General features: G+C 37.5%; 1 pseudogene across 1 annotated transcript; it reads right to left on the reverse strand.

The window, feature by feature from the left end:
* Window positions 1-1,527: 1,527 nt before the first annotated feature.
* Window positions 1,528-8,541, reverse strand: LOC111324702 (uncharacterized; annotated as a pseudogene). The gene is made up of 15 exons (XR_015988636.1): window positions 8,077-8,541; window positions 7,029-7,159; window positions 6,530-6,730; window positions 6,012-6,092; window positions 5,575-5,613; window positions 5,317-5,370; window positions 4,726-4,773; window positions 4,192-4,283; window positions 3,956-4,041; window positions 3,470-3,663; window positions 3,298-3,376; window positions 2,574-2,633; window positions 2,383-2,406; window positions 2,049-2,177; window positions 1,528-1,539 (listed from the first exon to the last, which is right to left on the reverse strand). The product of XR_015988636.1 is annotated as an uncharacterized LOC111324702 (transcript).
* Between the last annotated feature and the right edge of the window lie 4,341 nt (window positions 8,542-12,882).

Genomic DNA, 12,882 nt, shown 5'->3' on the forward strand with positions numbered 1-12,882 from the left:
TGGTTCAACGATCTTTCATAACATCGTGCTCGTTGTCTAAGAACGTGTTCCTAGACAACGAGCACGAATCAGATCGTTAACGTTACCAGCGAAACGTCGACGATCTAATCCTCCTCAACCGACGTTGAATCGTATCAACGGAGCAGAAGTACAGAACGTGGGTTCTACGAAATTCCAGTTAATATCTCACTTTATTTTCAAATAACAATATTTTTGTGCAATTGCAGAACGTGATATTTACGAAGTTTCAGGTAAATATTTTATTCGATGTTCCCGTGCTAATATCGGTAGATAACACACAAAAGAAGTAAATAGAGTGAATAGGGTGGAAAAGGGAAGAATGTACTTTACAGTATTTGATGATGGATGTTCTAAGCGATTATTTGTGAAATAAAGAGAAAACCACAGAGGATAATTCTTCAAACACCAGCAGTTTATTAATCATTGATCCTTAGGAGTGAATAGGGTGGGAAAGGGAAGAATGTACTTTACAGTATTTGATGATGGATGTTGTAAGCGATTATTTGTGAAATAAAGAGAAAACCACAGAGGATGATTCTTCAAACACCAGCAGTTTATTAAACATTGATCCTTAGGCATTGATACTTAGGCAAATTTACATCAGCACGTTTTTTGTTGATAAGATTTTCCCTAACAGGTTTTTCCCAAATATTGGACATGTTCACGGAACAACGCATGACTGGAAATTGCTCGACAAAACCCCTTTTCTGAAAAAATTCCAAGCTTGATTTTAACTAGCAGAGAATTATTACATGAATTAAACTATCAACAAAATCACTATATTTAATTCTCTCCTTTGCGACTCTCGTCGTGATAAAAACATTGACACATGATAGTTCAAAATTATCTTTATTTAATTGTTTTCCAGCCGCAGGAGGATTTGTTTGTCGTGTCTAGCAATATCCCTAAATATTGCACTTGGCGGGACTCTAACTGAAACATTTTCTCCACTAAACATCCGGACCACAACACCAGCGTCTCTTTCTTGGGCAGTGAGTATGCTCTGGTTTGAAAAATTAATACAAAACATATTATATTCCTGCGTTTCATTGAAAACAACATGCAACAATCATCATAAAAAAAAAACATCCACGAGGCTCGTAAGGGTATAGCCGCAACTTGTGTCGGTTAAAAGTTCTAACAGGTCTGGGCATTCATCACGAGCGCAATAAATTCAGAGATTGCAAACAAATGTTCAAGGTCTAAGTGGATAAAACGTGTCAGTTTAAGAACTGACCAGTCGTGTAGCATCAACATATCATAAGGGAGGAAATTCGTGAAATAAAGCAATCAGTAGGAATCAGCGTAGGATCAACGAAAATTACAGATTGGAGCTCACAACAAATCTTCGTCACAGCTTCTGAAATATGCAGGACTGTATTAAATTACTGAATAGAAGGTTGAGGAGAATATTACCATCAGTTAGCTCACCTCAACGCATCTTGAATTGTCTACTGTCAAAATGATTATGTTTCCAGAGGGTTTCACCACCTTCACGGAGATATGGTGTTGTTGTGTCTGAGAGAAAGTATTGTCAGTGAACAACAGATTGTTACAAGTACGTCGCTTGATTAATTTTGTTAACAATTATTTCTCATTTGCATAAGGTTCTTTCTTGACACGCTTATTACTTTTCAACGATAAAAAACGGGGGGGATACCGTGCTAGTGCTTCAGTTACTTGTTATTTAAGCCAAAATAAATAGTGTTTTTAAGACGCTATAGTGTTTCTATGGTAATCTGTTATTTCATGCGTAAATAAATTGGAAGTAGGGATAAATCAAAATTATACAGCTTGAAAATTCTGGAAACCTGAAGCAGCCACCTCAGTTTGACATTTCTGCGAATACTACAATTTAGACTCCGCGTGGTCCCATTTTGTCCAAACCTTCGCTTTGTGTTAGAAATCTCGCCATACATAACTCACCTTAAGCTTAAATCTTACCCAGATACAGCTATTTACGCAAGTATATATGAAAAATATGGGATACTCTGATAGAAAGTACGTCTTATAATAATAGAAAGTACCTGCGGAAAAGAATTACATTCGGAAACAGTATATTCGGAAACAGCGAATCCAACTGCTTCTATATCTGCTGCTGCTGCCGTTGCATGACCAGCTGCTGGTGGTGTTACTGCTACTGGCGATGCAATCACCTGTCGGTACAATTAGTTTGTATCAATGTAGAGCTTTGCACTCAAAAATAAGAAAAAAAAAATGTCGGCGAATCTTCTCAAAAATAAATGAATCTGGTAAATATTCTTATTTTGTGGATCGAAGCTTGCGGGAAAAAGGTTGGATGGTGACATTAAGTTATTACAGAATGTCATTGTTGAATAATAACAATAATAACTGTTATACCTCTTTCTGTGCATCAGCTGTTTCCTGTAACAAAATAAATACGATGTTAGCTGTAAGCTTAGATTTGAGTAAATGCACCTTTTTCATCTGAATAAGTTAATTGTAAACAAAATTCAAGTGCATTGTAGATAATGTAATTAATATTGGTGTTACGCACTGACATCCTGTAGCCTTTTCAAATAATACTTTACCGATGCTTGTAAGCTGCATCTTGTTGTTGTCGCAATTCTCTTGTGTCCTCTAACTGTTGCCTGTCGTTAGATAAACTTCCAATTTAATATTGCTGAACACAGTGCCATACCATGCAACTGTTTTTCAAAGTAGCTACCGGTATATGTATCACTGCTATTAAGTGCATTTTAATAAGTGACTTTGTCATTTCAAAACAGCATGCAATTATGTCATTATTAATTCTTTCTGTTAAATACCAAAATAAGAGAGCAACCTGCATATTTAGGATTTCATATCATTTATTATTAAAAACTGGATCATTGGATAATGCAATTCAAGACTTTTCATTGGCTTAGCCATTATGGTATATGAGCCAATATACCATAAACTACGATATGGTAAGCGTACGCATAAGCTCAAAATTGAAAGGGAGCTAAAGATTTGATAAAATTCAATAATTGAATGTAGTGTTTTTAATAAAACAACTATTCCACTCGCGTTTGTTGGATATGAGATTATCATGGCCAACTCGGCGCTACGCGCCTCGTTGGCTATCTATCATCTCATATCCAACGTGCGCTCGTGGAATAATTGTTAATTATATGTATATAGCAAACAACTTCCATTTACTTTACTGCATAGAAAAGGCTTGACCATTTGTTTTCCTTTCAATTGTTAACAACCCAGTGAGTGAGTAATTACATAGAAGGGAGTCAAAATATGTAAAGTCTACTGTAAGTATACCTTTGTGAAGAGATGGCCTTTACATGATGGAGGTTCACTGTGGCATGTCTGATCACCTCTTCTGCAGTCAGTTTATCTCCTAGTGATAAGAGAATTGGATCATTAATTTATTGAGGCTGGTCTGAGCTTTCTCTGAGGAAACATGGAGGCATGCATCAATAACATCACATACCTGACAACCATGCAGCAATGACTTGACGTTTGGTAACACCAACTTGTTGTAAAATCAAGACATGGGCACCACTCAGGGGACGTGGATCTTCACCAACACGTTCAAGCATTTGTGACACACAAGGTGATCTGTTGTGTGCCACAAAGACCAAGCAGCAGCCTAACACTTTTGATAGTTCTGTATCCTCGTTAAGTGTCCCTCAGAATAAAAGGAATATACTTTAATCTGTACTAAGAAACAATACAAGACTGGCAAAAGACTTAGATCTAATATTTGTGAACTAACTATAGAGTCAACAAAGTTTGTGTCTTAAGGATGAAAGAAGGAAGAAACATTTACATCATTCATCTGTGAATATCTATTCTTACATGAAGTGGAATACTTCTCAGATAATCTAAGCTCAAGATAAAAACATTTACTTCTGGCATGTTCTGTTTTGTAAAATTTGAATGAATGATTATTTGTTTGATAGTTTTTAGCTTAAATTACCTGATGACATTGACACTCTCATCACTCTCATCAAACAGGATCACCACAATTGGTGTCAGGTCTTGGTGACTCTGTACAACAGCCTAAACAAAATCCCAGGTTTAAATCAAATATAGTTATTAAAAAGAGTATGTATATAACACTGCAAGATACAAAACAACTATGCACAGACCAACACTTTCAAACATCTCGCCAAATTTGTCTCTTCCTGAGTACATAAACAAAATCCTTGCCCGGTCAAACGTAAATGGGCATGGGGTCCACAGTAATCTTCTCCCAAGGAGGAGGTACAGCAGTTGGACCTGCTGTAAGGGTCCTTCAATTTCTGTTATCAAAACAATTTTTCAATCAGTTAATCAGACCTTTAAAAATAAGAACAACCTTTAATCATGATCTATGGTGACATTCAATTATTACTCTGAAGCTGTAATTAATTCAATAGAGTCTGTACCATTATATAGGTATAGATAGAGATAAACTGCTATTAATGCAGAATTAGCATCTTGTTTAACTCATCTACCACTGGTGCCCAACCATTTCCTAGAGGCCTATATTCTTGAGGGATTAACTAGTGTATGAAATCATGAGGGAACTGTGACCCTTTCTTGTGTTTGATTTACTAATTTTTGCTAACTGGCCAACTTCATGGTCTCTACAAGCTTCTACCTCTCACAGAAAGGTAAAATTTGCTGTGTGGGAGAACACATGGCAGCGTTGTTTCAAGAAAGTTTATAGTATTTGAAAAAAATTATCAAAAATGTCCTCACCAAAGACCTCAGCACCCTCCATGGATTTTTGGCAACTCACTTGTCCCCCTATCACAATTGAAAAACAGATGCCAAACAAAGGAGATACTTGTGATCAGGCCCTCAATTACATCTTGTAATAATTTAGGATTAAATGTAGCACTTACAGTTTACCAGAGAACAGTATACCTATAGTGTTTAGTTGCTACCAATATGAGGGGTTTAATGCAGATGGGGATTGTGGCCTTTTTAAGTTTTCTTTGTTCATTCTTTTGTCAATATTTTTTGCAATTTGTTGTAACTTGTTACTATGACAATATATATACTGTTTGGCCAAACATAAGGTAGGACTGTGTGGTGGCCTAGTTTGCCTTGACTATTAATTTAATTAATATAGTACACAATTAACTTTATAGAGTTTCCCATTTCAGTTTTTTTCTCTCAGTTGTATGAATAGGTGCTAGCAAATTTAATGACAAACTCCTTGCTGACTGGTCTGAATACAATCATTGCTGATAAGCCAATTAGAATAGGAATTAAGTCGCTCAGATTCTACCATACCAAACAGACCCTTCAATGTTGGTAATGAAAATCACAAAAATGTATCCATACCAGACTGGACGTTTTCATTTATTTCCTGAGTTGTGCCTTTTGTTGAGATTATATCTGTAATGGTATAAGTGAACAGTTCATTTTCATCAGTTTCATACCTGCAAATAAGAAAGTCACCCTCCAACAAAGTATATCTATTTCAAGTAGAATATGGTCAAAATCAATAAAATGTAACAATGAATGCTGGTTAAATTGATACTTTCACTGTTTTAGGCTTATGCTAAGACTTTTCTGTTTTGTTGATATGACTGTTCATACCATAGTTCCCTTTCAACACATCCACAATAGACGTCTGGGCTGCAACAGAACAAAAACAATGTCAGTTGTCAGTTCTTCAATTAGTAGGGACATAGATCACATGCAAATTTTTAAGTATTATTTGGAATCACAAAATTGTGATGGCAGGAGAACCATTCAAAATGAAGTAAGTACATTTTATACTGAAATGTTCATTAATTACAAAAAAATGTATGCCTTTTAAGGAGAAGACAAGGTACACTTGCAAGTATTTCTGTGGCAATTCATGCACTCACAAAATAATGAAAGTAATGCCCCAGTCTGATTGTTAGAACTGTAATATGCTTGTAAAACCAAAATACTAATGCCTAGAAAGTACAACAAAAGCTGTACCGTACATGTAAGCACCACTACATACTGCTAAATAAAAGCCACACAATGTATCAAACGTTTCCTACCAGTCAGTTGGTTAAGAGATCTTACAGACACTATCTGTAGATCTTCAGAATTGCCTTCATGGCCGAGACTCACACCATGTCCTGTAGACATCAATATAGACAACAGTATAATGCATAAGATAATAAAAATAACAATAATTATAGTAATGATAATAATGATTTTTTAATTCTTTATACAGATGGCCCATTTCACCAGGGGGTTTTCAATAGGGCACTGTAAAAATGTAAAATCTCATTGTCTTTGGTGAATGAAAAGAGGTTTTAAAGGATGGGAAAACAATCAACAACTCAGGTTACTTGCCACTCAAAGGAGGATATGAATGACTGGCTCTTCCAATCTGACATCACTTTGGTGTAAAAGAATGACATGTGCTAAACCTTTTTAAAGATCCATTAATATCCCTTACTTGAGTGACAGGCAATATATGGCTAGCTAAGTAACTTGGTTTTGAAGATAACCTAATTCCTCTTTCACATGTAGTTAGTAAAAATTCTTGTCAAAATAAAATGATGTCTACCTCTAGCATCACTTCCTGAAGGCAAAGGACCAGCTGTAGATATTATTGGAGCAACAACGGGTGTCTCTGTTGCTGAGGAAACCATTGATGCTGACGTTACCGTTGATAATAATGTTACTGCAGATGATCCCGTTGTTGTTACCGGAGATGTTGCTGCAGATGTTACTGCAGTTAACAATGCTATCGATGGAACAAGAATTTCTACAATTGTTATTGAATTGTTCAAAATATTACCTACACAGATTTTAAACAGAAAATTTTCATGTAATTACAATTCAAAATCTTGCGTAACATCAAAAGTTGTGAAAGGTGAACATGTCAAGTAAACTTTAAGCAAGTTTAAACTTTCATAATCAGTGCTTCATCTCACATCTATAATGGGTTTTTTTTTCTCTAGTTAATAATTACGGAGTAATTCAATGTGGGAAATAGTTGTAACCTCAGCACAACCTGTACACATGCCAAAACTTTGCTATTCTAGATGACTATAACAACCAACCTCCAGAGTCAAATATGAAGACTTTCTTTGTCCTTTGTCTGAATGCATTTTGGATGTTGTATCCATTTGTGAGACCATTGAAAACTCTAACCATCTCTGAACCCCGGTTAGTAGATTTCAGTATCGTCATGCTACAAAGCAATCATCATTATTACATTTCTCAGGCAGATTTTCAAGTCAATAATAAAACATTTAGGGCACTTGGCTAGATCGTGATAATGACGTGCTATGAACATTAGTAAAAGATGCATCAGTTAGTACTGGTTTTAAATTAAATGGATCATTCTCAAGACATGTTGCAAGCTCAACGCTCAGCTTCTTGTTTGGAAGTCTTTAAGTAGTTTTTGAAACGCTGATTTGTTTGTCCTTTAACTGCTCCCGTTGAGCGCCATAAATGCTCACTTCCTCAGACTGCTCAAAGTAGTGCTGCAAGATTTATGACGTCATCGCTTGTTCGTTAACTAATTAATTTATTATATTACTTTATTTTTTGCTTGACACATTCATATTTAGCTTGAACGTTTTGAGTCGATGTCGTTTATAATTGAGAAAATTCTTCCACAAATCATATGCCAAAATTGTTCCAAATATTACTTTGAAAAAACCTTGTTTCCAGAAACCAGAAAATGAACCGTGAATCGATGGAATGACACGCGTGATTAGTGCGAGTACAGGCATAAATGGGGTGAGATTGGCCCCATCTCTCAAACAAGCATGTTGACCTGTCGTTTCTATTGTACTTTTTGAAACAGACATTGGTAGTGAATATGTAAAGATGGTTAAGAAAAGAATTGGTGGACAGCATTTTTCTGAGGAGTCATATTTCTTTTCCCTTCGTTTGAAGCCAAGTCATGCAACTGCTATGTACTGCTATGCACGTTCATAGCGAGTAATTAAAATCGCCTAAAAAGCCAGCCCTTATCTAGCCCCATGGAAAGCTACCTGACAATTTTGCGGCACAAAATTGACGAAACAAACTTGTGATTTACTTCTTACAATGTCACTGTTTATGAGTCATGAGCATTGAAAATGCTCTTTAAAAAAATACCTTGTGGGGCTTACTCCCGCTAAAGTTGGAATATTCGTAGCCAGTAGGTTTGCAATCTGACTACAGGTGTGCCTGGTAGAGAATTGAATATCCTTTACTCTCATTTCGTTTACCAACGTTTCCATACGCGATCTTCTAGGAACTGCTTTCTTCGAGACATCCTCTTGTCGCAAGTGGACAAACGTTCTTGTAACAGATGTGTTTCTGTCTACATTATCGCGCCACATTTGCAGCAGGGTTGAGGCCTGTGCGTCTACTTCAGACTGATCGATTGGAGCAGAAACTTGGTCTTCAGACATGTTCGAGTTCCTTTTGAGTAAATCTCGGCCTTGCGAACTTTACTGAGATTTTACAATTCCTCCCTTTGTGCGAGAGAAGTGTTGTTTGCGACTTTCAAGGACTCAGAGGACAATGTGATTGAATTTCCTGCCACAAAGGCGAGAGAATTTATCGTTTGTCGTCAAACCAGCTTGCGTTTTCGGCTCGCTAACCACAGAACGAGTTATCGTACTCTTCCGTTGCTTTTCAACGGAAGTCGGCGAAATTGCGCCTTCAGTTCTTGTAATTAATGTGAAACAATAGGCATGTGTCAGACACAGTTCAATTGAACGTGCAGTGCTTTTACGCGAAAATTGAGGAGAAGCGTCAGCTGTTCAAGGTTAAAAAAAGAAGCTACTTTGGTTTTTATACCTCCTCGAAAACATTTTGATGGACAAAAATGACATCGTCGATTTTAACAACCCGATTCCTGATCATTTGCAATGTCCAGTTTGGTAAGGTTCGCAATTTTAATAATGGAAACTATTCAGGTATAGATAAAACGATGTATTCCGAATTAAGTTCGCGATTGAAATTTTCAGCAAGTGATCACCAAGCCTGTATTGATTACGTGGATAAATTATGTTTTGACCACAGGTACAAAAAGACCAAGATTTTCCCTAGTGGTAACCTTGGGAAATCTGCGAATAAGGAATTACACCTCAAACTTCTCTTCTTTCTGCATCCTCTACAGCGCCTAGAACGATAATAAGTATCGAAAAAGTGGATATTAAAAAATCATCTTGAGCTCTAGTTGATGTCCACCGTGTACAAACGGCTCACGTATACATCTTTTCCTATACTTATGAACATTTATTCTTGGCGTGAAATCGAAGATGTTGTTAATCCATCAGTACGTGCAGGGAATTCTTTAGTAGCATTTTCCATGCCTGGTGTTCCGGCATTAGTACGTAAGTTTACATGATTCATGAAGAATTTTATCTAAGAATACAGTAACGTTTCGATCCCTGAGCGCCGAAAAGTGAGTAGATGTTAAAACCTAGGCCAGAAAAACCTCCAAGTTCGCAGCTCGTGATCGCTACTTTGCCAGTTCGCGGTTGTTTTTATTTAAATATTTCAAATGACAATAACCTGCTGTATGAGAAATATTTTAACAATAGCATTTACCACTGATAGCCATAGAGATGATCTGCATTTCGCGCAGAAATAACCATATCCAGATTGCAATTTCCACAACGAAGTGGATTTGGCAGCAATCCACGCCCTTGTAACCAAGTTATCAACTCTCTCATGTTGCCGTCTGCTAATGCTGAGATTCGCAGTAAATTCATAGCCTCGGACTGATCAAAATTACCGTGTAGCGTGAAATTGTTGGTAGACTTTTTTCAGGAGAGTGGCGACTTTTGAGGTATTTGGGAACAAATTTTTGCGGCTCGAATAGACTAAAGCTTCCGGTGGTAACTAATTGTTGAGGGCTCTTTTGGAACCGCATGACATCAAGAAGATAGGAACTGTAGTACCAAAGTTTTATAATTCATGTGATGGTTAATAACAATTCCCATAATTTGCTCATCACCTTGGTTGTAACAGTCGACCTTGGAAGACCTCAATAGTATTTTGTCCTGCAACGCTTGCCCTGTCGAAAATGTTAACTGTTCACATAAATGATGTCATCAAGAAGCATCAACGCAAGCCCATTATTATTCTTTCATTATGAGAGAAAAGCTTGAAGGATAATGCATTCTGGTTATCCTGAGTATACCTCACACAGGGCGGTCGATTTTTATCTGTACATACAGAAAAACCTTTCCGGCAATAATGGAAAAAATGTGGCATGAGTGAGGCCTTAGAGAATGTTGTCCCTTCGTATGATCCACTTAACGTTTAATGTTTCTTGTGCCTCAGAGACTTGAAAAGTATTGACTTAACCTGTTATCATTTGGTTTTTTTGTTAGCTAGCTTAAAATAAAACGATCTTCAACCAATGATTTACTTGAGACGTGACCCTGAACTCCGCTGCAAGAAAGTTGAGCTCTGGTCAATTTCTAATCATTGTTCAGGTACTTCCGCTCCCATAGATTATCCCCGGTGTATTATTCCTTTGGTTGTGTTGTCAGCTAAATTAAGGCAGGAAACACCAGATATACACTCGGAATTCGAGCGGCTAAAATAAAATCTTATATGAACCAAAGCGCGCAACTAGCAGCAAATAAAGTTGTTTTCTGACTTCTTTCATTCTGCAAAGGTCGATTATCTTTTAGAGGATGCAGTCAATTTCTCTACAAATGGGGAGGATGCGACGTTGTGATCAAGTGTCCTGCGTGAGAATAAAGGTGAAGACAGATAGGCACGGACTCCCCATGTGGCTTTTGTGGTCGAGTCGCATTATCGCCGTCAAATTGTATTTTTGCTCCCACAAGCGTATCATATGGGATTTTCCCTTTTTTTAAGAGATGATCGCATGTAAAAATTTTTTTTTTTCAGCAAAGGCTGATTGCGTATCCAGGTGGATTGGGAGTGTGTGAAATCCATTTCTTAGACATACCTTCAATGTGTTTGACCTCATCACCGCCATTTGGTCTATGATCTCATTAACCCTTTCTTGTGACTTCATTTTTTACGGTGTTTCGAAACAAAATTAAACGAAAATACTGGATTATAACAGCCTTTGGCAATTCAAACAACGCGAGAAAGCGAGAGTGCACCTAGAAAGCGTCGTAGAAAGGTCTCTGTTTGGGGTGAACTTTGCCTCTAGACAATCGGCCCTTACACATACAGAATAGCCAAAAGGTCACGAACGTTTATCGTCCTTTGTCACACTGTACCACAAAGCACTGGAGTCTGACGTACAATCAGACCTTGCAGAAAACAGTTTTCATAAACCTCCCATCATCTTTTACAAAAAGAAAACATCCCTTCAAGACAGGCAAGTGAGAGGAAAATTGTCATTAAAGGTGATAATGATAATACCACGCGACCACAACAGCCAGAAAGGGAACTGTGCCGTTCTGTCTTCACCTTTTTTCTCATATACCTTGAATAAGGGACCAACCAGTTAACTCTTGAGGGGGGTGGGGGATTTTGAAAAAAATTTCCTGCAAGCGCTTGTTGGAAGAAAACAGTTGCATGCAGCCCAAATGTAACAGAAAAAAAAAAGAGCACTTAGAACGGAAAAAAAATATCCTGCCCAGCAGATTGCTAGAAAAAAAATTTCTTGATGACCAGAAATCACCCACCCGCCACCCCTCAAATGTTAAATGGTCGGGCCCCTAACGCTACACTGCAAATTAAACGTAAACAATCATGCATCTTGTCGTCAGGAGAACCTATTCTTATTTACTCAGCATGTTGTTCTTCCACGTTTACGTTAGAACAAGGATACGATCTCACGGCTGTAACGAAGAACTTCAGGGAAAGTAATGTGTGTGCGAGTGAGCCTAGTGAACTCGTTCGCAATGACCCTGTGGGTAGCAACTTTCCCTGAAATCAGCAAGAGCTTGTTCATCTGTTGTTACGAGAAAATACAGGTCAAACAATTTTCCAATTATCCAGATCTCCTTAAAAAATGAGTTCTATTGCCCGAAGACACAACTACAACAGTCTCCAGGCCGCGTTTAGCTCGATAGATTGCAACAGATGATTGGTCACTGTATCACATTACGTCAGAGGACATAGCTACAAAAATTAATAAGGGGACATAGGTACAACGGTACAGATTATTAGGGTGTAAAAAGTGTCCCTCCCCAGTCTACTTTCGATTATCTCTCCTCGCTCCAGTATCACCTCGCTGTTAATGGCTTGTGCCGCAAAATGAAACCGTTATCCGAGCTCATCAATTTTTGCATTTGCATGGGTCAGATACAAATGGCTAGGTAACACCTGTCTTCAAAGGTAATGAACACCTAGATAAAGGAAATTATCCATCCATTTTGGTGTTATCCGTCTTTTCATCTTTGACGCAGTTTCTGGTAATTGTCTCTACCACATGCACCAGTTGAACAAACAGTTATATGTACCACTTGTGAGCCAACTCTGGTCGGCTATTTGAAGTATTGGAAATAAAGTCTTGATGGGAAACGTTCATTGGATGTTGTATCATGAGATCTCGTTTGGGATTTCGAATTCGACACCCTAACCTACTAGACAACCATATTCTTCATTGTCTGTCATTACAAAGTATTTGCCTGACTAAGAGCCTTTTGGTTCGATGCAGACAGCGTGAAAAAATTGTGATAGATTTTTTGATTGGTCTTTGATCTCTTTTTGGGCCCCTCCCTTTTCAAAAGTTTTAAAAGTAACGATGAGTCATGAATGTCGCATGCCACTGAAGCCACTATGTGAACGATGATTTACAGTGATCTCCGTCAATGTAATTTTTCCCAGAATTCAAACCCTTGGGCGACTCCCGCCAGATGTTTTGCAGATTTCGATTTCCATGCATCAAACCAAAAACTTGAGAAAGAAAATGTTACGAAACTTATGGATGCTACTATTCACACAAATTTTATTTTCATGAACCAGTGGCCT

This window comes from Stylophora pistillata, chromosome 6, assembly GCF_964205215.1.
Source record: "Stylophora pistillata chromosome 6, jaStyPist1.2, whole genome shotgun sequence".
Classification (NCBI taxonomy): Eukaryota; Metazoa; Cnidaria; class Anthozoa; order Scleractinia; family Pocilloporidae; genus Stylophora; species Stylophora pistillata.